At 34.5% G+C, this 26,606-nt stretch overlaps 1 protein-coding gene across 1 annotated transcript in view; it reads left to right on the top strand.

Annotated features, from left to right (window-relative positions):
* Window positions 1-696: 696 nt before the first annotated feature.
* LOC118269630 (homeotic protein antennapedia) overlaps window positions 697-26,606 on the top strand; it is a 168,612-nt gene continuing 142,702 nt past the window's right edge. Inside the window, exon 1 of the mRNA XM_035584824.2 lies at window positions 697-1,176. The gene's annotated coding sequence lies outside the window, so the exon portion shown is untranslated. The remainder of the gene's footprint in view (window positions 1,177-26,606) is intronic.

Here is a 26,606-nt window from a genome sequence, read left to right on the forward strand (position 1 = left end):
TCCAGAAGAGCCTAAGTCTCACTTAGGCACTAAAACCTCAAATTTGAGTAAAAAGTAGAGTTTCGGTTTAGTTTTGTTAATAATTTGCATTAAATCTCAAATTCAACCCATTCGAGGCTGTCATGGAGTTGAAGAATAATGTTGAGGTGAATATAAACAGCGTGTCTATGTGCATAACTTTCGGTATGCATGTAACATGAAGTGTAGACGGCAGAGAGTAATGTATGCGCAAGCGCAGATTTCCGTGAACTTGAAGAAGGATGTCACTTTTCCTTAAAAGTTTAAGCTCCAAAGTGATTGAGCTACCGGGTTGGCCAAGTAGACCAGCTTCAGAGCCCCCATTACGCAACACTCTTATAGCACGCACTTAGGATACTTACACATTCGACTTATCAAACTAAAGGCTACCTACGTATTGCAAATTCTGTTTTTTATGTGACTACGACTAATGTCTGACTGACGTGCAATTTCAAGAAATATTAGACCAGTCTTTTAATATGACCTCGTCACATCAGTATCATTAGATTATCATTTAGAACTATCGATTAGTGGATGACGAGATGAGAAAATGAAGTAGAGCTACTTTCAGTCCGTACGAACTGGCATCAACGTCTGGTGCATCGAACGATACACGAAGAAACTTTACGACGCCGCACTTGCTCGGATCGGCCGTGCTACGGCCAACCGCCGATACAATTCTATCGCGAGTTGAGACCGGACCGTTCAATTAATCGCTCCGATTAACGTTGTCTCTCGGACATCAATGGTGTTGGATTAACGGAGGGTGGTGGTGTCCTTTTCTGTTGGTCGCAGATTTAGTGCGGCGCCGCGGCGTTCGGCGTCGCCTGGCGGGGGGTGCGCCGTCGCTCGTAAAGCATCGGTCGCCACATTCTACTGACGCGCGCCTCGGCGACTACGCGTTGCGTAACAAACCGCGCCATAAACAACACGACGTGCTTGCCTCCGCACCTGACGGCTGTCGGCTACTTACCCACGTGCGCCCGACACATTACGTATTGCGCTCATGCCGCATCTAAAACGCTGACACGTGACTTGACGGAGTGAAACTCTCGGAACTCTTTTTATTCGGTAGAACTGTGAGTTTTGTGAAGAAGTTTTTAGCGAGCGGGATGGCGCGAGCGCGTTTGCCGACGGCGAGCGCCCGCCCGGCTTAAGGTAAGTTTATTGCCAATTTATGACTCCCAACTTTACAGGTTCGCGGCAAGGGTCCGGCAATGTTCTGATCGTCACACGAAGTTTTGCGAAGGGTTTGACAGAGTTAGGCCGGTGTTTAGAAACAATTTAAAACAAACATTCAATTGATAGTAAACGCTATCAATAGCCTAAACAAATTGTAGAAGAGATATTTAATTTCTGATTCGACAGAATTATTTTATATTGAACATAGAAATAGTAAGTATTGAAAACAAAGTTTTCTTCTTAGGAAAATCAATATAAATAAACATGTCTATGATTTTTATTACACACCTTACTATAAAAAAATAATCTTATGAGACCAAAGCGATTGAAATTATAAAAATCTTAACTAATTAAACAGCCATAAAAGTCCACATAAAACTTTTATGACATCAACAACGCATCTTTGTTGATAGGCACTTCATAAAATATTTATCAACACATTAAGCTACCTTATTCAACTACCACTAGCCAAACTAACAGTAAAATAAAATATTAGTATGGTCCAGTTACCAACTGCGAACCATATGCCGCTTACAAATTTCCATAACCAAAATCGAGCCTTCGCGTGGTAAAATTAGGGTCGGAAATGGAGTGGTAGAGGTAATGTGATAGAAAAACATTACATTTATGAAATACTATTTGAGAGATAAGAAAGATAACAACTTCCTTGTCTAACATTTGATTTAATTTAATTAAGAAACAGACTTGCTTTAATAGTTCCAAATTGTAGAGAGGACTAACTTTAATAGAGGTTTAATGTGTTATATGTAATTATGTTTGTAATTACCTTTTCTGATTGATATGTAAAACTGGTATGCAATTAAAGAATGTAATTTGTTCACTTTATAACTATAATCGCTACACTACTAAATTACATTTAAGTTTTGGTTTTGTTCAATATTTTAGTAGATTTGATTTGGTATCAATTGCACCTGGAATTGAGTCTACTTTTTTTTTGGTATGTTTGTAGTTTTATACTTAAACTGTTACATTAAAAATAAAGGTTGAAAAAACAAAATGCATTGGTAAACCTCATGATTTGAAATGTAACTCATAATAGGAATATTGTATAGACTGAATCTAATCTTCTATCTTCATACATAAAAAGAATATCAGATATCTAGTCAGGTAAAAGTTAATCTTCTTTCTTGAAATAATTTTATAAGACTACTTATCTTTTAAGAAAGTGGTAATCGCAAACACAGTGGGTTATGAAGTCCCAAACTGCTAACAGATCTAACCAATGTCTCAAGGGTATTCTCCTACCCTTGCTATTTACTTACCTACTAATAGGGGACAAATGGAAGTCACTTTGCGGTAAAACTTCGTAGTTGCAAGAAAATGGAGTGAAGAAGATTTTCATCATTTTATGTTTAAAAAAAAATAGAGTGTATTTTTTCCTTGATGGGAAATATAAAAATAACAAGAAAAAAAAATTGTTAGATACCTCGTACCTACTATTTCTGTTATTACATGGGTACAACTGTGGTGATGACAGAGAAAAATATATTTGTCGCCATCCCTACTCTTCCCGTGGGTATAAAAAAGCCAAGTAAGGGATAGTGTTAGTATATAGACTGACATAGGTAGCAGTGTTTTCTGATGAACTTGATTTTTTTTTGAACTGCAATCACTAACCCACGTACTAAATGTTAAGATTATGGTAAATCTTCTAATGCAGAGGAGGTTCATAAGAAGACCAGCAGTAGATTTTCATGAACGGTTGATGTTGTTGCAAAAGTTCAATAAAATTTTGCTAGCTGTGTAAATAATAATACATATGAAAAACTGCAACTGCAGTAAGTACTTCAAAATGGCCAAATGCTTTATTGACAAGTTTATACCAGTAAAAATTACCTATATCAGTACTAAAATCAATAAAAAATTAAGCTAACAAAATAACAAAAAAATCTGCTGCATATAAAATGACAAGCGGCAACATTCTAATAGCTAACTAAGTAGGTATTTAGCACAAGGACTTGTTTACATTTTTAGTAACATGTTTATACAATTTACATAAAACAAAGTAAATAATGCTCTCAGTCAATACACCAACTGATACTCAGGTCTCAGTAAGTCTCAATACAATGTATGTAGGTATGGAGTAAAAACTAAAATACTTGGCCATCTTACAAAGTGAAGCAAAAATGGTACCAGCATTAATTTGTACTCTCAACACTTGAATTTTGATTTAACACAAAGAAAACAGGAGTAGGGCTGAGCAAAGCATGATTGAAACTTTTGATTTCCAAAATCCACGAAAAGAGTAAGGAGGTTGAAATAAAATAAGGTAGGCAACGCACTAGTAACTCTTCTAGTCCATGGGCCGATTGCTTACCATCAGGTGATACGTCTCCTCATTAATCGCTCTTTTGCCATAAAAATGCCCCCTTCAATCTATTACTACAGCTCGACCCCTTTAAAACCCAGATTGAGACTCCAAACATTCCTAAATGATAGACATTTCTTATTTATTTATTTAGTACCGAAGTTCTAGCACCATACTTATTCCATCTCTTTTACCGTCAACGTCACTTTGCCGCCATAATTATTTGCATCTCTGTTTTGTAGACGTGAAAAAATAAAAAACTGTAATACCATGTCAGTCAAGTTTATAAATAGAACAAAAAAATTCAATATGAAAATCATTATAATATTATCAATCCTTGATCAAACAAAACTTCCTTAAGTCCAGAAAACAAGAATGTAGTTCAAGGAGTGTGCGCGGGCGCAGTATTTGTGATTCCGCTCATGCGCGACGCCATATTTGTCTTATTTCACATCACCCTGTTAGATCTCAATCTCCACTTATTATTCAGTGATGCTGCTTGCTTGCTTTTTGTAATATTTACCTTTCCTTGTACGTTATTCTGACTCAATTCCTTGATATATCATTTACCTAGTTGTTTGCTTGATATGGTAATTGAATCCTTGTGGTTAAATGAAAAGAGTCTGTTTTATAAAACAGATAATAGATAGGGACAAATCAAATGAGTCAGGTTTTATATATTTTTTATATTAAGTCTAATTTAGAAAAATAATTTTTAAATTAAATTCGCTGTATTTTAAAAGTAAGCTTTAGCACATAATGGGTAAGTACAATGAACTACATTACTTCCATAATGTATGAACCAAGAAAAGAAAATAAAAGGTTAATTTCTAATTTAATCTTGCAATGCAACCTACTGGCTGAAATATAGGTACTGAAGAAAGATAACTATAACATTTAATTTAAAAATGTATTGATAGGAAGGTATTTTGTGGATAAACATTTTACTCTATTATAGGAGTATGACCTAAGATGAGTAAAACTAACTTCAAATTAAAGTAATCTAAGTATAGGTTTAGCTTTAGATCTTCATCAAAGATAATAAAAACTAGTGCAGAAAATTGTGGTAACAGTAAATTGATGACATCATAAACTAGACTTAGAAAACACTTGAAAAATGGAAATCCCAATAAAATTAGCATAAAATCATTGTTCGGATTATAAAGTCACATAAATTGACGCTTTGATTGATTGATTTATTCCACTTCTGCTTCCCGTAATTATTATGTTAATCTATCGAACAAAACCTACGACGCTTGGCTGAGCATCCGATGCTCTTGGACAAATTGAATACACCTAAAGGAGGCGAGAACTTTCTGCGGCTTTTTGTAACATGCAAACGTTTGACGGGACCTTCTTCAACAAAAACTTGAGGGGAACATTCAAGTGTGTTAGTACAGCATGAAATTGTCTTACCCGCGGTCATAAATTATCATCTTAATAAGTTAATGAGTGATTCCAGCAATACTTTTGTTTTTGTTACGCACCACGCAAGTGCCAACGCTACCGGTCTCCGCGCACCCGTTATTGCCATAAAAGACGCGCGCGCCGCGCATCTGCCTTTATCGAATTTGATTAAACTTCATGTTTATTTATCGCGTATTTATTTATACAAGTAGGACTGCGCACCGACGCCATTTAGAGACAATAAGACTTGAAACAGACAAAAATATTTCTAGCTTTTTATCCGACTATTTAATTCCTGAGGTCACTCCTGTTTGAACGTTAACGGCTCTCATGGGAAAACTCTCGACTCAACAACTAGTTTGGTTCGAAATAAACGTACCTAATGATGTGTTTTCTCCAGTGCATTATGATGTTCCAATGGAATCTAGTGCAGATAGTGCAATATATTTTCCACATGATGCGTTCGCACATGTAGGTAGCAGATGACGTTGACGTGTGTTGTGCGTAGGTATGCTGGATGGATTCGCGGCACGTACTGTCGATCAGACGCTATCGAACTTTTAATTTCAGCAAAAAATCGTTTGCGAAGCGTCAAACATTACCCAGTAACAGGTGAGTCGGTTACCTCCCGCGCGCAACAAGCAAAAAACAACATCTGTTAGTGAGAAATTTATGCAAGCATCGGTCGTACACACGATCATATCTACTTGAAATACGTCGCTGGAGACAAATTGCAGTCACTTCAAACGTGGCGAGCGAGTCCCACTGCCGCAACGGAATAAGCAAATAGCCGATTGTTTCGCTCCCGGCCGGGGATAGCGGCCCGAATAGATCTTAACCCCAGCGTAACAAAATACAAAGTCGTGTAATAGTCGCGCGCCGTAAAGTACCGTAAACCTGAACGTAAAGCACCGCACTTCAGCTTTGAATCCGCATAATTATCGAATAGGCAATAAATCGTGCGGTGTGCGGCCGCGTGCTTCGTATTGTCTACTTTGACGACATTATTGTCTTTAGTCTGAGGCTGAGGTACGGTAGAGCTGCACATTCCACGTCCAATCCGTCATATTCCACCTCCGTGCGTAAAAAGTAGCCGTACGTTATCTATATGTTTAAACAGCCTGACGCGTTCAGATAAAAACTTGATGTCGATTAATTACGCTTTGGGAAACGCGAATAATTTATAGCATTTGCACTAAAGATCTGCACGTAGAGTATAATGCTGATAATTTGATTAATTGTTATCGATTATAATTTCGCAAACATAAAAATAATTACTGAAGCTTTATAATTAGCACAATACATCCAATGAATTAAACTCATTCATAAGGAAAGTGGTCCAAATTGTCCAATGTTTGCTTATCCATAATTTCATCTATGATTTACGGTGATATTCCGACCTCATCGGTTCGATAATGAATGAGGTGGTCGTAAACGGCGAAGTCAAGAGAACATTAATGTCAATAAAAAAGCCATAAACCCTATTAGCTGTCATAAACTTCACCACATCTGGTCAATAACTCGTTTCGCGTACCAATAGTACTAATTGAATAATTAAAGTTTTGTATGCTTACAATGTTGTTTTAGGTAGCGGTAATATTATATTTTTATTCAATTTAAAACCGATAAATGTTTATTGGACTACGAAGAAGTCGTTTCACAATTTAACGCTCACTGTGTGTTACATTGAACGAATATATTTCAAAGAAGACTTTCTAACTCTATTCCTTCCACCTACATAAATTTACATTGATATGATAATGCATTTCGATATAACAAAGAGCGACGATGATTCCTGTATTAACATTTCCCAAAAAAATGTCGTAAATTTTCGTGTCAAAGATATCTCATAGTCGATAGAGAACACGGAAACGAACTTTTTGTTGTAAACTCCACAAATAGAATAATAAATTACGTCAAGGTGTTACGTATTTTTGGCCACAATTCACCAAAACACAGCGCTAAGCACAAGTACAATTGTTACTCAAATTACCATAATAATCGGTTACCTGCTTAGTCGCAGGTGAATTGTCACTTTTGTCTAAGCATTTAATAACTTGTGCAACTTTTGTTGCAGTTTCTCATTGTCAAAATGTTTCCTTTCTTTGTTTTTTACAACGTAACGGTTAGAAAAAAAGGAATTTTGTAAACATAACGGTGCAAAATTTGCATCTTTTCTCTATTTAGCATCACAATAGAGTAGGCCCGTTGTATATTTTTTTTTTGTTGAGTAACGTTGCGATTTTTAGGAATTGTCTCTTCTTGATATTTATGTTTTAATATAACACATGGTCTTGTTTTGACTTCTGTTATTCTTTGAAACAAATGCTTGCCTTTGTTCTGTTGTCCTATTTCGCTACCGTTAAGTTGTTTACCGTTTTTTCTACGTTCCAAATTGTAGTTCAATAAAACTTATAGTTTTAGTCTATTCAATCTTGTGAGAAACGGTAGTTGTGTATTTTTTGAACAATGCCAGTTATTTTCGTAAAATAAACAATTATACAGTTTCCAACAACTGCGTTACCCAACGGATAGGTATTATTATGAAATCAATTAGTAACAGGACGTGTAACTCAAAATAATATCCTGCCTAATTTTCCGTGTTCGATAATTATAATTATCGTTTCATTTAAATTGAGTAGATATTTTCACTTTAAAATAATTACGTCAGAGTTTAATTAAAAAGACGAATTAAAATTAAAGATATTGTGGTTGCATATTTTATTAGCTTTGAAGCTAAGAATGCCTACGGCATTAAACCCACCCTTGTACACTAAAGTTGCAAAAAGTTAAATAAATAACCTACGTCCTTAAATGTCAAATAATTACTCATAACCACATTACAAGACTCACATAATCTTGTTTAATTCATAAAACCGAAAAATGACTAAAGTAAACTTTTTGCACTTAACAAAATTTTCAAAATAATGGAGTCACCACGTAAAAAATCAGCAAGACAAGCAAGATATAACTCACCGCAACTTCCAACAATTTTTTTTTTATCAACGACCACAACAGAAGTTCAGAACCGCAAAAGCCAACTATCTAAGTATAAAACGAACTTGCAAGTCCGTCGAAGAGCGGGGAGGCAGCGTGCCTCGAAAATTGTAATATTTCAAAATTACTCAAGAGTCGCGTTCGCTTGAATAATGCGATAACTTTGAGCCAGGGGTGGTACTCCCCGCGTGCGTGCCTCACTCCCTTCCACTTGTTTTTGAACTTCTGCTCCTGAGTTTGATCAAAATATACTTGCGCCGCCCGCTTCATTTGAGCTCATTTATTTGACCAAGACAATACAGTCTGTTGAGTCATTTAGATTTAAATAAACAGTTGCTGTTAGACTTTAGACTTCATTGGTTTGAAGTTAGAATTTGTGTGTCTACAAGTGCCCAAATAGAGAATCCACTCTAGAATTTTAGATAACTCTCCATTAGTAATTAAAAATATATGCAGATTATGGTATTTTCTTCTGAAACTACGGACTAATATCACAATAAAATGTCCCAAGAAAAAGATGTAAAATTTTAAGCAGGTTGACAATAAAACATGTAAAATATTCTTTTCATAAAAACAGTCAAGATACTAAACCTTTTCTAACATCCTCGGGTCCATAAGGTAACAAAAAATAATACCAATTCCTAAAGACTTATGAACTACCGAAAGCCAAATATTCAGGCACCTAACAAAATTTATTACCGTTCTATGTAAAACAGTGTTCGGACTACAACGTGAAATAAAAATTGAACAATCTTGAAGAACAACGGAAGCGTACTTAAATGCTAGTGTTACATGGAACTGTGTTCTTAAAACTACATTACTTGTTCGCCCAATTAGTCGAACAAATACTTAGAAGGTTAACAAGACTTCTAAGCAAAGTTTTAATGAACTTCTGTAGACCTGTTTGACCTGAGGTCAACAAGCTAGCTAATAGATTTCTTCAACAATATACAAGCTTCTATAAAATGTGCGTACAATCGGCAGGTGCGTTCAAATTCAATAGATTTTAATTGCTGTGTATGTAACGAACTGCGAACAGTCAACAGCTTCTGCCAGTAAATATTCTATTCTGTTAATTACCTGCTGTTTCTAGGTAGATAAATAATGATCCATTGAATTTGAAACCACAGTTTCTTCTAGTAACGGACACCTTTGTAGATGATATTGTTGTTACTGAGAATAATTATTAGTTTAACGATTCAGGTATAGAAAACCAACTCATTAGAAGTTCTAAAATAGTTCATTTGACTATAAAAAAATCGAGCAAGGCTTTTCAAGAGATAAGTACTGAGAAAAAGACGAATAACAATGTTAACTATGACAGAAACGTAGCTAAAACAGTGCTAAAATTCTCATTACAAGCGATAGAAGATTTAAATAAAAGCAAAGTTAATTAATTAACTGCAAACAATGTAGTAAAGAATAATTATGAAGTATGTGGCGGCAAATTGTTGACTAATTTAATGTATCATGACTAATAAATTCTCAGGCAAATAGAGACAGTTAATCAGATCTGAGGCGCAGTAGCAAATGCTTGGCTAACACGCCAAATCGGCTGGTTGTCGAAATACAGTAGAAATGCTATTCATTATCAACACAAAATATAGAGCAGTCGATGCATTTGACCTAATAACAAGGACTGGCGATGAAAATACATTTGAATTAGATGGGATTTTCGGTTGTGAATTGTGATGGTTTTGATCTTCACTTCACTAGTCAATTGGTATTATATAAAAGGTATGACGATGTCTGATATAATATTTTAAAGAATCGGATATCAGAAGATATTACACCAAGCCTAAATAACTCGTAGTTGAGAATAGGAAGAAGAAGTTGGTTTACATTCTTGAAACTTCAGTTTGCCATGGTTTATTACACATCACATTCATTGGGTAATAATCAGTGATAATAGTCCTAAGCAATTCTGACATTACTGCTCATTAAAAAAAAACAATATAATCTACCCTACTCAAAAATACGTCTTTAATTTTCTTCTACCTCTATATCTCACAACTTTTCAACGCACAAGTACAAACTATGTTAACGTAGTATCTATGCATGTATGATTTATGTTCCATGTAAATCAATTTCATATCCTTATCGACATCAGATGGCAACCGCATCCTGTATTTCAAGTTACATCGCACGAAGATGGCAATCTACACAGATTTTCATTTCAATGATAGATTGTATGTGTGTTATTAAAATATAATATCTTGCTATGATATCAAAATGAAAATTGGTTTTGTAGTTAACTAGCTTATTTTAAATAAGAGCTAAGAATTAAGACTGAAAAAAATTAAGTAAAGTTCTTTCTTATTTTGAAAATAGATTGCAATTGGTGACATTTTGTATTCTAAAAATTGGCACCTTACTACAAAAAAAAAAAATTACTAACTACACAAAAAAATGAAAGTATCAACAAAATATCAGACGACGAGTCACCAGGAGCACCCAATAAACATAAAAAACCGTTTAAAAACTCATAAAATAACGTTCTCCATAAACTTACTGACAATGCGTTGTGTCCTCGCCTCTTCATATACACACAGTTGTAGTATATTTACATTCATATATATTAAAGTATAAGTGTATTCTGGAGGCCGCACGTGGTCCAAGCCATGTGATAAACCGGTCTTGGGCAAGCCTAGTAACCTCTAAACGACACCGTACGTGAACACTCTTGAAGGATGCCATAGCCTCACTTTTATTTTTCATTTACACCGTGAGATATATTTTGTGGGAAACCAAGACACTTGGAGAGGCATGTTCTAAATTTTTACACATGTCTCTTCTTTTTTTTTTAATCTCTCTGTGTGTTAGTTCTTTGTTTAATGTTCACGTAATGAATTTAACAAACCTATTGGATTGTTAAATGAATTATTTATGGTGCTAATCTTAGAAAACGATAAATCTCCTGTTATCAGCACGTATCTCAGGGTGACAGCTATGCAAATCGCTTCGACTGGTAAAGAAGATATCCGTGTAGTTTAAAGAAGACGATATTGCGCCCTGTATTAGGGAAAATCTTGAATTTAGTTAATTAAAACACAAAAAGGTAAATAATTTCACTTAGACGAAAGAGTGCATTAATTTATTTACCGATGTAACATTTAAAAAAGAAGATACATAAAATAAATATTCTGACCACAAAAACTACACCATCTCGATATGAAATAGTAGATGGTACAAAAACTGCCTTTTAACTTACACCTTTAGGTACTGGAAAGTGGAACAATGTACATGACTCAAATAAATAATTGTTTCAGTTGTTTTAATACGGTTTTACATTTACAAAACTTGTTGCTTTAAAATTTATTGGTATGATACACTACCTGTTCTAGGACTTAAACATTCGAATTATCATGTAAATTAAAAGTTTTGTTAAAAAAAAAAAGAAAAGAAATATCGTTTTTCGTTACACCAAGGCGTAATGAAGGGGGTTTTAATTTACACTTTATTAAAAGGTGTAGATAAGTGTATAAGTGAAGGTAGTAATTGTTTAAATTGAAAACGCCCGCTCCTTGGGAAGTCGGTGGATGTAACCGCACCTGCGAAACTTTGAGCCCGAGGCAACTTGAAGAATTCTCAACTCTTAGAATTCTCGGCAAGGAACTTGCTTCGTCTCGTTAGCTGCTTGCCGCAAAACCTCTTCTTATTTATGTCCCCACTTTATTCCATTTGCGGTTGGGTTTTACTATTTTAGAGCTATTTTTCATTTTACACGCTTCCTAAAAATTTAAGCTAGGTGAATGGCCTTCAAATTTAAAATTGAATACTACTAATAGATATAAAGTAGACATGAAGCTTTTAATGAGCATAATTACGTTCGTTCAAAAAACGCATAAATTATTCTTGCACATAATTTTAATTGCTTAATTTTCTTATTAAATTGTTACTGGCCAATTTCCCTAATGTCTACACCAACGCCATCTATCAAACATAAAATATTATGTCTTCGATAATTTATCAATGAAAAAAACTTGATTAATGATACAATGCTAATGGAGATCTTTAGTTTTGGTCAGTCTTGTTATGTAAATTAATCTTTGAGGTAATAATTTCTCGAGGCCATAGATTCTCTATTGGTTGGCCTTTGAGCCATTTAGGTATATTACAACTTCATAATAATAATATCGTATTTAATAACAGACGTATCTATTCTGCAATTTATCATCGTCACAATATTTAAAAGTATCATCCAAAGAATTCAATCCCTTCATATTATTTTTTGTCAAGCATTTGCAGTCATGGTTTTTAACCGCTTGTATCTAGTTCATACTTCTACTTATTGCATTAAGCACAACATACCGCAATTATATCATATCATTTTTTATCTAACATTTAGTAGTAATAAGATCTGTCATTAAAACCGTTCAGTCCGATATAGCTTTCTAGAATTCGAATCATGCAATTGTAAGGTGTCGGAAAAACGCTGGCAATTCCATGAAAATGCATCGGTGCAAAGAAACCCGCCGTGGAATGCCACATGCCGTCTTTTAATCGATATCAGTCATATCACAATCCAATTTAATCTTTGTCAATGATGGATTAATGTTAAAAATATATTGGCGTCCATTCGGTTGTTACGACGTTTTGTCGCATAAGTATAATTGTTTCGAGTTTTTATTTGAGCAAGGTGCAGATATAAAATGCGAACGGCGACTAAACGTTCCGATTATAGCATAGATAGTGGTATACAGTTATTGTTTGTATAATGTATTTTAACGTACCTCGCAATAAATTATGTGAAATTATTTTATTCGCAGTTTTTAGATGAAAGTAAAAACGTTACGGAAACAGCGCGTGTCATGTTGTGAAATAGTTTCTTTACTGTAACGAAATTTTTATATTTAGATGCAAGTCATGGATAAAGCAAGAAGGAATTCTTGAATATTTAATTTATTTTCATAAATAATTTATTTGATTTTAATTCCGTGACTATTCAAGTGGAAAGCGTATATAGTTTGCACATGCAATAAATTACTAAAAAACACAATTCGTAAAAGTAAAACACCTTTACTACCTAAATCTTACGATATTGTCAAAACAGCGTCAAAATAATCTAATCGTGTTAACGGGTTATTATGACTCTGGTAATTATTGCAATTAATTATGAGCTCCTTTTAATAAACAAAGTAACCCTCCAACCCCTATATCATTAGACGTTTCAAAGACTGTTATTAATACCCCTTACTTTAGTTTATTATCCGTAAATTGTTACTAATTTGCCGGCTCTGAACGTGTTAGCACGACAGGGTTTTGTGCGAAATATTTCGAAAATTTAAACTTTGTCTGCTACAGTTTGGATGAAATGTGATCGATCAAAATGGTTTTTGTTCATTGGACTTCGTTTAAAATTTATTCGATTGTTAATTTTATTTTTGTGACATACTTATACATATGTCCTGGTGGCCCGGAGGTTTAACACGCTTCGAAACCTACCAACAGCAAATACCAATATGAATCTTTCAGAGTTATATATACTTCCTAAAATTATTTAAATTCCACTGACAAACAGTGAAGAAAAACATCGTGAGAAAACTTGAGCTTATAATTTTTAAGTTTGAAATCGCCAACCCGCATTGAGCAAGCGTGATGATTAATGCTCAATCCTTCTCCGTGCGAGAAGTACGCCGTAGCTGCTTACAGGCTGTTGATGTGTTATACAAAGGTACAATTTGAAACGATGCGTAGAATATTTATTTACTAAAACTCAAAAATAATTCAGTCTAAAATAATGCATGAAATCAGACACAATACAAATATTTAATTTATTCATAAATTTTATCACATGCGTAGGTAATAAATTCATAAAATTATATATTCAAATGTTACTGTACTTTAATTATATCATTTAATTTAATAAACATTTCACATCAACTACCGTTATTATATTCAAGCGCTCAGAAAGTTCACGTACGTTCGTTCTTTGTTTTATAGTTTTACACATTATATTGTGTGTCGTAATTCAAATAATTTATTTACCTACGGGAAAAAAAAACTATCATCTTAATTTAGACAATGTAAATTTACATAATTTCGCAAGTTTAGTAGAAGACAGGAGCAATTAAATACTTTGTTTTATGATTTTGCTGTCACCTTTTTGAAGTGGAATTTCAAATATTAATATTAATTTTATACGTTTTTTTTTAAGAGCGGTCTAGTTCAAAGCTCAAACTTTGGATAGTGGGATGAAAAACGATTAGAGCCACCTTAAATTAATTACTTGGAGAGTTCAAATCATTTCAGACATTTAGAATTATTAAACTAACACCTTTTCTTAAACAAATGACATATCCTAGTCAAGAGTTACGTAAAATTATTTCTTCGGAGGCAGTCCCATCAGAATAACCACAAAAAGTTATATTTTTCTATAATTTAAATAAACTAACACAAACCGAAATTCTAGAAAACCCTGTCTTCTAGATAATCTATATTATTTTGTCTTTTTCCAAGGTCGGTCACGGTACAAACATAGAAGTTGAGTCAAATTGTAACATAACTTACGTAAGTCAAGTTTGTGCGCCCGCATATGCAGGCTGTCTCAAGGACTAATAAAGATTGTGTGACAGTTTACAATGTATATAGTCGTTTAAACCATATTTAGTATGTCTTCTTGCAAGCTAAGTATTGAAAAATGTTTTGAAAGTAAAGAATTCTTATCAAACCGAACAAAACACTTTCTAAACTGTTCAAAGTCAATATTTAATTTCTTTTTGCCTTTGTCTAAAGCGTGATGCTACAAACTATAGAGTCATTTTACTGACAACCATTAAACGGACCCTTAAGCCAAAAGCATTGTAGCTCCGATACATTGTGGCTTATCATGAATCTCTACGGATAGGAATTTTAACTAATAGTAAGTGGTTATCTACCGGCGGGTATCAGTATTATAGCATCATGTACCTCTTTGTGCTGACACGTCATCATCATGATTGGGTGTCCTTACCGGTTACTGTCCCTCAGTAATGCCATTTGGTCATCTCTTCAGGTACTATAGCTCTTTGTTTGGTCTCAACTTGGGGATCTGTGTCTAAAGAAATTAAACTTGGTTGTTGGTGTGGAATATTTAAAATGATATTTCTTAAGAATAGAATATGGCCAACAACAAGGTTTTTATAATATCAATCAGGGGGCATTTTAGGCTTTTTTTATTATGATTTTATTGTAACTTTCGTGAGACATACTAAAGTCTCGTCGTGTGTCGCGTACCTAATGCTGCTCATGAATATGAGCCTCTAGCATGGCTTGAAACTAATCGAGTTCCTCGTCAAAAGATTACGTGAGTAAGCCGATAACATAATAATTATTTTTTTTATTATGATCAACCTCATGTAAATGTCTCATAGCATATTATTATTGTATTTTGAAACGACAAAATATGGACCTCATGTATTCATGAGGTCTCTACAGATGTTTCAATATTATTATATTGAAACATCTCTAGTAATGTCATTGATGAGATAATCATGGGATAATCTCAATTCACAAACACAACTGAAGACTTCATTAACCAAACCAAAAGCTACCCACAGCTGGACCCCATACAAACAATTTAACTTAATACTTACGCATACACACAAACCATAAGATAAAGTTCAGAGGTTCTCACAATCAAACCAATCCTGCAACAAAACCGCATGTGCTAAACCGGTTCCAATGGTCACAATATACTTTATTACAAGCAACTAAAGACTTAGAATTAACTGCATTGAAAGAATCCTATGAGGCAATACCTTTTCTTTAGTAGCCACAATCACAGTAGGTCTTGCAATGAACCTGATCGGGCTTACACAGTTGATTGATGGATAAAAGGACGCCGTGCACAAATTAAAGAACAATCCCAAGGCAACATGGCGATGGAAAAGTAAAATCAACAATTAAACTCGTTATAATATAAGTGGGCGTGCAGACTGTGAAAGTTTATTTACATGTTTAGTTTTATTTTGATTTGTAGGTTATAATTAATTCTGCTACGTCTTTGACATGTCATCAGTACAGTGTCGGTAATGGCAACTGCATTTCAAAATATACTATTTCATCCATATTACTGTTCTGTTACATAACTATGTAGTTGTAGAACTTGTGTGTAGGTACACTAAATTTTAACGGTAAACTTAACTTCATCTAACCTTGTCTTAAACGTAATTAATGAAGAAATGAAATAGCGGAAACCTATCAGACTAAATAATCCTATCTAAAGTAATAAAACTAATTGGAGTATCTATTTGTAATATTGATACTGATATAACCGCTTTTTATGACATGCATTTGAATATACATACGATACCTATACCAAAATATATTTTTTTCAATTTTTGTATATCTGTCTGTCTGTCTGTTTGTTTGTTTGTTCTGGCTAATCTCTGAAATGGCCATACCGATTTTGACGGGACTTTTATTGGCAGGTAGCTGATATATTTAGGAGTAACTTGGGCTACTTTTATTTTAGAAAATGAAGTCACAAAATCCGTAATCCATGCGACCGAAGCTACGTGCATCAGCTAGTACGTAAATAAAATTTACAATATCTCCTACATAGAATTTTTCATAGCTTATTTATTCATATAAAAATTCAGGTGAACATATGAATAATTAACTTTCAATTCACAAATAACACGTTCATGTCAATTCTGAAACCGCCCTAACATACATAGAATGCAGTTATAAAGCCTCTCCATAGATACAATCACGTTCAACATTATGGACCACTAATGTACTGGTACACTGGCGTTCACTCAAACCATAGCACCGTGAATAATTTTGACAGCCACTGTAATTAAATTTCATATATGTGAGTATGTGACTACGTATGCATGTTATTACGAACATTAAAAAAAATGCTACGAATGAAAATGAATCGTAAGAATTTGGCTAACATTTTTTCAGTTATACTTACCTATTATTAACATAGCTAGTTACCAATTAAAATGTTTTATGATTAGCTTCAAGTACATGTAGGTAGAAGTATTATAAATTTGTGTAATTAGGTATTTTATGTGTGTACTATTTGGAGTTAAGGTTCACGCACGTTTATAAAGAAGGGAGATAACAGATTACTTATTAGTTGTATGTTGCCTGGTGAGAGTCACATAAAAACACGCTTTTGATTGTTTAGTATAGATAAGGAATACACAGTAGCGTAGACGTTTTCTGAGAAATTAAATTTAATCTCTAACTTAATGTCACAATCAATTTTTAATCACAGTTAATTAAAAGCTAGAATTCTTTATTTACACTTTTAATGTATTATTTAATGTTATATTGAAATAAATGTACAGTTTCAATATTTATTTTCCATTTGAATGTTATTTCCTGAGCGTTGCGTGGTCAAGGCGCCTGCGCATGTCTCCGCTCACTCGTCAATCGTTTCGATCAGAGATGTCCTTAGCTTTAGCAATATACTGAAAGTTTATTTACTGTGTATATTCAAGTTCTAAGTGTAATTTAAAATGAATTAAACGCTTGCGATTGGTGAGAGAGTATTTATACATACATAACCTCACGCCTGTCATATTCAGTGTTTATAATAATATTTGTATCAATTTTATGTATGTGTGATTTTTACGTTTGATGGTTCGACGTATATTATATCTATGGGAATAACAAATACTCTATCTATCTATTTATCTGTAAAGTTTTCTTTGATCTCATGATATCATTCGGGACAAAAATATTTTTAAATCTAGTTTGTACCGAATACAACTATATCATATAAAAAGCTTTTCAAATCACGGGAAGCTCTTGTAAATCTTAACTTTGATCACCGCGCGCAAATAAATTTATATATCATACATTTCACACCTCACCAGTTGAAAGGGGCGTAAAATGAAAAGCAAAATATTTCATAATAAATAAGAAGGTGGTGACGCGACGTTCGTCCTCTCCTGTGGCCTCGCAATGACTGACGTCGAGTCAGCGATGATTTATGCATCGCGGGCGCAGTCTAATTAGGCGCAGGCGCATCTCATTCTATGTAAATTTGAGCCAGCCCACAGAATGAATGATATTCTCATCGGTACGATCTCAAACCTCGTGTAGGTTTAAACAAATAAACGCACGAATAAGCCAGACGTGATTCGAATACGTAAGTAATTACTTTATAATACTAATATTCATTATTTTTGATATAGTTTGTATATAGTTTTAGTAGAGCACTTAGAAAAAAATAACAAGATGAGTATCAACTGCAGTTGTATATGAGTATTTTCACACGCCAGAAATTAATTCAGACTAATTTTAGTACACTCTCAAACAAAATAAATAGCACGTTCTCAACGAAACACTGCTCTTGAAAACTCTGTACTATGATCCCGTCGCGTTTGAGGATGTCGCGTCAAAATCCTTTGGAGCAAAGTTGGTATCCAAAATCTGTGGAGACTACATAGTAGCGTGGTACGGAGGCCCGAGGACGAGTAATGTTATGAGCAAGCCATTATTGTCTCGCCCCATACCGTAAAACATTACGCAGTCGTGCCGGGACCGACGAATGCATTTAGAGCTGTCAGATACCCCTAAACACAATTTGTACTTTATAAATCACGTAGTTCTTAATGCAAGCGATTTAAGTGTTTTCTTTAGCATTTCTAAAATGGAATACAATGTAAACTAACTCTGAAAATAAAATTCACGAATATTTTCTTGTTTAAAGTAAAGATGTGCTCGATTTAGATTCAGTGGAAGGTACGCAAAACGACGACGACGGATCAAATTATAAATAAATTAAGTGGAATTTCTTGGGTCAGTGCAAGGCTAATTATCGTGCCTACACCGATGTACGCCATTAATCTGAACGCGTTAAGTTCTTCCTGGGATCGTTAATTTGTGTGCTAACCTAATAAATTAATTGAATAACAGGAAGCAACAACAAAGTGTGTAATAAATAAGCACATCTCAGGACATGTGTTATCTGTCAGATATTTTTCATTTTATTTTTGAGCATTGTATTAACATCTCTATATAGTATGGCAGTGAAACCGCTTAGGACCATCTAGTGAATGTTTCTACGTATAGTAAAAGATGCTGCGATCTCATGGGTATAAAAGAGTTATCAATAAGTTTTATTCAATTGGAATAATTTAGTTCGGGAAAATGTTTTATAGACGGATTTTGGCAAGCTGTTGATTCAGGGCGTATTATGTGGTTTGAATACTTACTAAACTTTGGGTTTATTTGTAGATTTGACATGTTAAAGTATTGTATGATAACTTTAACATTAGAACTTTTCTTAACGTTAAAACGGTTAACTAAACATCTTGATAAAGTAACAGGTCAAACTATTCTAACGCTATACGAAGTCTGTGAAACAAAAATTGCAGTAAAGTTTTGTTCCAATATAAAAGACAAACTCTACGCATACGAACAGAGAGACAAACAGCAGTTTGCGTGCACCAGATAGATAGAACTGAACAAATAAGATATAAAATTTTGTCAAGCAATAGCTTGACAAGCACGAAATCGCGAAACACAAAACGAGCGTCAACATAAACTAACATCCGGCAAACACTGATGTATTGCAGCCGCAGAACTATGGAAACAAATCTCTCGCAGTAATAATTTACGGGCGCAATATGGCTCCGCAGTTTGAAAACAAACAAACAAAACAAAAACAGAAGCGCGACCCGCGATAAAAGATGTCGCCACACTCGCTAGCCTCACTTTAAAGATAGACTGGCTAGAGCTTAGATAGCGGCAAATAAAGGACATGGACTTGCGCCTGCGACTGCACAGCGGCCCGTGGCCAATCAGCGGCCGCCGCGTAATTATAGGTTGCGTTCGAATTAGGAACGACTGCTGTGGCTCGTGCTAATTGAAAATAGAATTCGCTGATTTATATCGTTTTGAGTCGGAAGCCTTTGCTGATTGTTTTTAACATGATTAACGAGCTCTCAAACTATATTTGAATTTAGATAGACTCCTAGTTTCCAGACAATTTATAAGCTTTACTTGTTAGCGCTACTGTGTTGAAAATGTTAATTAATGAATCGGTCGCCGATTATTGATTTCATTTCACAGTAACTAATTTTAATGTAAGTAGTTACATTTAATTTGTATTGAACATGTGGTGTAGGCTTTATTCATTAACATAGTAGCTAGCAATAAATTTACCTCTAATGCATCTATTAACTTCATCAAAATTACAGAAGGCTTGTTCTAATCACAATCATAATTTCAAGCTTCTAACATGTAATAATGCACTTGATGCATGGCCAGAGGTTTCTACTAGTAAATAATAATGTAAATGCTGACTTTTTCTTTTAAGTAACGCCTACAATTTTGTCATTAAAAACATTTCTTGATTTTGAACGTTGATTATCTCTATAAAGGAAAAGGTGATTACGGCTTGGACAATTAATAAAAACAGATAAAATTCCCATAACAGTTATTCGAATTATAATACAAACATGAGTCACGAGGAAACAAATTAAATGCCCACTGTCCGCGCTAGGGTTGCCGGCTCGATAAAATGCTTCGAATTGTCGGGTGCCTATCGTCATTCCTGGCTCAATTATTTAAAAAACGAACGCCCGTTGCGTGCGTTTCCGTCCCTGTCGTGCGTGATTTTTGAGGGTATGTCTGTCTCTTTTACTCAAATGCGCCCGCGTCGTCGATAACCGCGGAATGTGCCGGCTGACTTCAGTCGGGCGGCGCTCATAGACAATTTAAATTGGAGAAATTGGTAGCCAAGTACTTCGAGTAACTGGTAATAACGGACAAACGTCAGTGTATGTAGATAGTACGGGCACATCATCTATTACCAATGACATATTATTACAAGGAAGCGCGGAACCCGTTTGTTTCATGTTATTTATTTCCATAAACAGAATAATAAATAAATACTTGCAGAAATACATTAATCAGCCTTAAAGAAATGAAAATAGATGATTTTAAAAAAGGTTGCACACCAGTCTTCGTACCAAGCAAGCATTGTAAACAGGTTAATGAATATCATTTATAGTTTTCTTCAAAATTACCTCCGAATCTCCGAAGACAATATCAATATTTCTCAAGCAATCTTTGGATCTAGTTTGGTAGCGAAGTAGATCTAGCTAATACAGAGTATAGAGTAAAAACATTAAAGCGAGCTAGTAATTTTGAATTCAATTTATCATCCACGCCATTCCTACACAAGAACAAAGTAACAGTGCGAGCTGAGCAAACAAAAAGTTCTCAACCGGCTCGATGTCACACAGAGCAACAAGAATGCTGAACAAATTTGAAATCGAAACCAGATCAGTGCAGGTATCGATAAGATAATATTATGCTATCGATATAACCGCAATAAAATCAATAAGGCAGCTAATCAATCCAGCACACGTAATGTGTCGCGAGTTTCAATTAAGACTTGGCTCGCTAGCAAGTTGTGCGCGATTAAGACCGGAGATAAAAACCCTGGACCATCATAATAGGGATAATTGTATTCAGGTATATCATAACGTGTTGCAACTTTTAATTGGCGCCCTAATACGAACACCGTTTAAATAACGAGTTATCTATCAATTAATTGTGATACAGTTGACATAAAGAACTTAATCCTCAATGAAGAAGAACTCCAAGTGTAACAGAAAACATAAAAACTTGGATACGACGCGACCGTCGAAAAGGAAAAACGTAAAATCCCTTAACTAAACCGTTTACTTCCCGAGAAAATTTTCAAGTAGTCTTGAGCGCTGTATTAAGGGTAGCATAATAAGGCTTTCTGGATTAGGTGTAGCGCTCTTGAGTGAGAATAAACCCAAGGGAAATCCTGGCGCGCAGCTTTCCTACTAATTTATTGCTCTTCCAACGGCCAGCGGCCTTTGTATCGGATCTGCCGGGAATGAGAAATATATTTCTAGATGGATTAACATGTTTGCCACTTAGAGGTTGGTAATTAGTGTATTCAGGTACTTTCGGCTTTCTTGATTCAGCTTTTGTTGCTGTATATATGAACAGAATCAATTTTGAATTTTGTAACTAAGAGTATGTACTTATGTATACGAGTAAATTAATATATTGAGTTAATGTAAAACTCCGGATGTAAATGTCTTCAGTAGCTAGACCACATCTAAAGATAATGTGTTTCGGAGCATCGATCCTATGCATAAACGCTTAGTTGAAAAATAAAACAATGACCAAATCTGAAACGAGTTTAAAAGCACAGTTAAAACTGCAAGCCAGTTTTTGGTGGCAGCGATTTTGCAAGCTCACCAACATAACAAATAGTTTGGATAAGAGCCATCGAAAACAAAGTGATGAGGATAGCTATATGTTACTGTCTGTTAAACGAATTGATTGAATGACTCCTTAAACTAATTGGATTCACCGGTCCACTTATATTTCGTCTTTTACTCAAGATTAACGCCCTGTTCACATCTTAACTTACTTGGATGTGTGGACATCTTTGTTTGGCTATAAATTAAGAATTATATTCCTTTGAAGATAAAACATTTCACTTAAGATGTACACCCACTTAAGAATATAAAGCAGTTTTATAAAACGATCAAAAGTATAAACAAGAGCACGTTTTGAGCTGTATATTTTACGCGAGTCTCTCTGGTCCTAAATTAAAGAAAGTGCAGAGCTACGTTGTGTTGTATCGCGAGTGCTTCCTACTATTAATCCGTAGTAGTGAATTAGTGCGATGCACACACGTTTGTAGTGTGGAGACACTTCATTACGGGGGCAGGGCATAAATCAGGACTTCTAATATTAAACGTGCCTTGGTGGGGCAAATTGCGGCCCTGTCTGCGACTGTGCGGTCGATGGCAGCGACCTGATGAGCCCAGTTAAACCTTACTATTAATTGCCCTTAGTGATTAACTTCAGTATGACCCGACTGAACACTATGTGATGAATAACTAACTTCTAAAATTCATATACTGATAAGCTGAAAGTAAATTATCGTCCGTGTTTAGTGAGTAAAATGTGCAGTGAACATTAAAAGGAATCTAAGAATTAAATCAACTTTATCGCTGCTTCCATACAATTTACTTTTTTTCTGTCGTCACCCGAATGAGATATGAAATGTTTAAAGTATTTTTTATTAATTTATTTTTTCCCACTGCGCGAGATAATTTCGCGGGCCCCCACCAAGATCTTCTACTAATGTGATTTTAATGTACTTAAATGTCTTCTCACCTATATTTGTATAATCTGTTTTCTGATTTTATTGTTAACTGAATTGTATTTGGCTTTATTTACGTACTTTGCTGAATGTAATTCATGTTTAAGTATTTTTATCGTGTTCGTGTTTTCATAACACGACTTATTTAAGAGCTTGGATTTAAAATACGTTGTCTTCCTTGAATTTTGGAAACGTGCAAGATTTCTTTTAATGATTTTAAGCTGAATGTTTGGAGTGTAATTTTATCTTATAATCAGCACGCTGTCATTTCAAATTTATATAAACACTAAATAAGGTTAAGTCTTCCTTCTTTAAAGTAGTGTACCTATATAAAGATAAATACTTGCCTAGTAGATATTTAGACGCATACTGCTATGCATAAGAGGTTATTTAAATAACGACTTAAATATAACACTTAGAACGCCATCTTCACTCATAGATAAATAAAAATAAGTAATGGGGGAGAATTTGAGAAAAAGCGCAGTTTATAATATTTTTATCTTTTTTTGACACTATCGGCCCTCCCTGTTCTGCGTGTTTGAGACAGGGGCGTATCGAGAGTCATTTAGGTTCTGGTCCCCCATTTGACCCCTTAAGAAATAGGGGGTTGCAATAGAAATGAGAATACATACTTAGATGTTAAACTCATACAAAAACAAAACGGACTACTAAAAGGTCAAAAAATTAAATTAAGTATCTGTAAAAGAAATTGATGATTAAAACTAATAAAATCACAAAAATAAGAATCATCATCATTTTAGAAATAACACAACATGTTGCTATGTAGTCACTATTGAGTTTTTGTGTCTCAACAAGTCGACAGCCACTTGTATTGGGGTTTTATACTGAACTAATTGTCAATTATAAAGCAGAATTGGAACTACGCCCGAAAATAAAAACAGTCTCAACGAATTAGGTCCTAATTCGAGTATAATAGACTTGCCAGTTGCACTGGTTCTGGCTTACATTCAGATTACACATTTTTAGTCGTAAAAGGCGACAACTATATTAATTGTTATTACACAGACATTTATTGCTGGGAAGATTGTTGTTTTAGTCAACATGACGTCACAAAGTCTTGTTTTAGACCTCATTTGAGCAATTGATCGCTTGAACGTGGCTCAAATGGATCGGAAAATGCTCGGGATGTTTGAAATTATTTTTGTCGCGTCGGCTCCCGTGGCGCAGACGTTTATTCGCCAGTGTATCAACGCCCTACTGATGTATGGTGCGTCCTAACATGTACTGTATTAACTTTTTCGTTCTATTGTTTCAGCGTATTTGTGTATTCGTATTTTTGTAGAAATTCTGGGCTTTTTGTTTTTTGTTTGTTGGCTTATGATGGACGTTGTTGTTTTGTTTTATTGTTACGTGACATTTAACTTAGTATTCTCTGATATAAATGTGTGTAAACTGAATAGAAATAAAAATATAAAAGAAATAACTGTAATAATTTCGTATCCTACTTAAATATGTATCAATGTAAAGTTTAAAGCTTACCATGAAGGATTTAAAACTACAAATAAAGTAGGAAAACGACCTTGCCAACTCGACAATTAGCACATCTTTTACCCCACTCAAGGCACCTAAACATCTTGGCTCCAACTTTACTCTAACAAACAATTCAGTTCCCACATTCGTGTCAATGGCTCGTTTGCGATGAACTTTAGAAAGGCGGCCGGGCCCTCGAGTACATACGAACTCGCACATTAAAACTTTGCCCCAAGTGCGGGCCTGGCGAGTGCGTTGTACAGAAAAATGTACTTAATTAATTAACATTATTTATGATGAGTCGTAAATTTATTTATTAAGATAGGAAAGTTCTGAATGTGTCTAATTTTAGGAGGTATTTAAAGGCGTTGTTTGTGTGTGTATGTGTTTACAGGGCTTTTCTGCTTACTACACTTCTTTTACAAAAAAAAGTTAACAAATATATCAACATAGTTTTACTCGCAGGTGTATGACTAACAAAATGATGGATAATAGTCTCTTTGGTGGTATTTGGATCATAATTCAGTGCGTAACTTAAAACAGTGTCTAACATAACACATGGTGCAGACACATAGTTGTAGAAAGCAATAACTTATCCCCCTCATCCGAACTATTCCCTTGGCTCAAACATACATCTATGTAACCTTACTGACAAAGATACAGCTCTCCCTAGAAATGCTTCTGTAGAAGGAAATGCCGTAAATTGCGGGTTGGGATTAAAATATATTGTTCATTTGTGAGCCGTCAATTATTATTATTTGTTTAGTTTTTTATTGCGACAAGTTTTTATTTATGATAGTATTAATTGCACGGAAAATTCGTACCCAATTAATGTTGTGGTTGTAATAGCGCTGAGATCAAAAGAGTTAAACAATGAGAACAACATGGCTACTACAGTTTTAGAAAAATAAGAAAAGTATGTTACATTCATATTAGGTTTTTTTTTCACCTCCTATAGGAAAAACAAGGAAAAAACATTAATGAATTTTCTATTTAAATATACACGTAAACGATTCCGTAGCTTAGTAAATTGCGTTTTTAAACCATAATTAAGATACAAAAAGAGTAGAACAGTACTAATACAGCCTAAAAAAGTACCACATCTAGAAACAAACATCTATAACCCTACCAAATATGAAAGTTACTCGCGAACGCCGCGTGTTGTACATACAATATATCACATTTTGATTCGGTCGCGCCATAAACAATACAATATATCAATATAAAGCAGACGGTGGCGAAATTTGAACGTAGCGAGTGCGTTATATTTATGTGCGACTACGCATTTATGTACTGACGATGTTTTGTGATGTTTTAAACGCATATTCTGCAAATTGTGTTTTGTCGCTTTGATAAATATATTGAAGCTAGTTTTGTGCCATTGTTTCAAATTATTATTGTTTTTTTTTACTCTAGATCTTGTACGTCTAAATGTAGTAAGAACTAGGAGTAGTAAGAGTATAGCGTAGATTTGACTAGAGGACTTACAGACAGACTGATACTTTTTTTTGGGCGACGCTCAATTAATATGCCTTTCTTGTCTCAATAATTCTGACTTTGATTTGAATCTCAAGGTATGATCGACTTTCGCAGACTCGATATTGTCACTAGCACAAACGATTAGTTAAGCTTTGAGTCTAGTTAGAGATCATACAGACCAGGCGACTATTTACGTTGAATAAAAAAAAAATACTTAAAATATTGCGACTAATTGTGTAAAATACTACCCAACTAGATAAAATCTCAAGTAGGCATAACATTAAGCCTCCCACATTCAACCCTTTACAAAGCAAAATGTCAAACAAATTAACTGTTCATAATATGCTAAATTTTCAGGCATCCCTTGAGAGAAAACTTGTACTGAGTCCAAAAAAAGCTTTTAAAACCACATGTAGGCTGACATTACGAGTACATAATGAATGTGTTTGTCATACAGTTACATTTTGTTCGATTTTAAACGCATTAAGTGAGTCAATGAGTTTGAGACGGCTGAGAGGTGACCGGCCAATGATCTTGTTTGCTCCTTAAAAATTAATAGCTTCGATTTATGTATTTTTATGGTTTGACTTGCTG

The sequence above is a fragment of the Spodoptera frugiperda genome, chromosome 30, assembly GCF_023101765.2.
Source record: "Spodoptera frugiperda isolate SF20-4 chromosome 30, AGI-APGP_CSIRO_Sfru_2.0, whole genome shotgun sequence".
NCBI lineage: Eukaryota > Metazoa > Arthropoda > Insecta > Lepidoptera > Noctuidae > Spodoptera > Spodoptera frugiperda.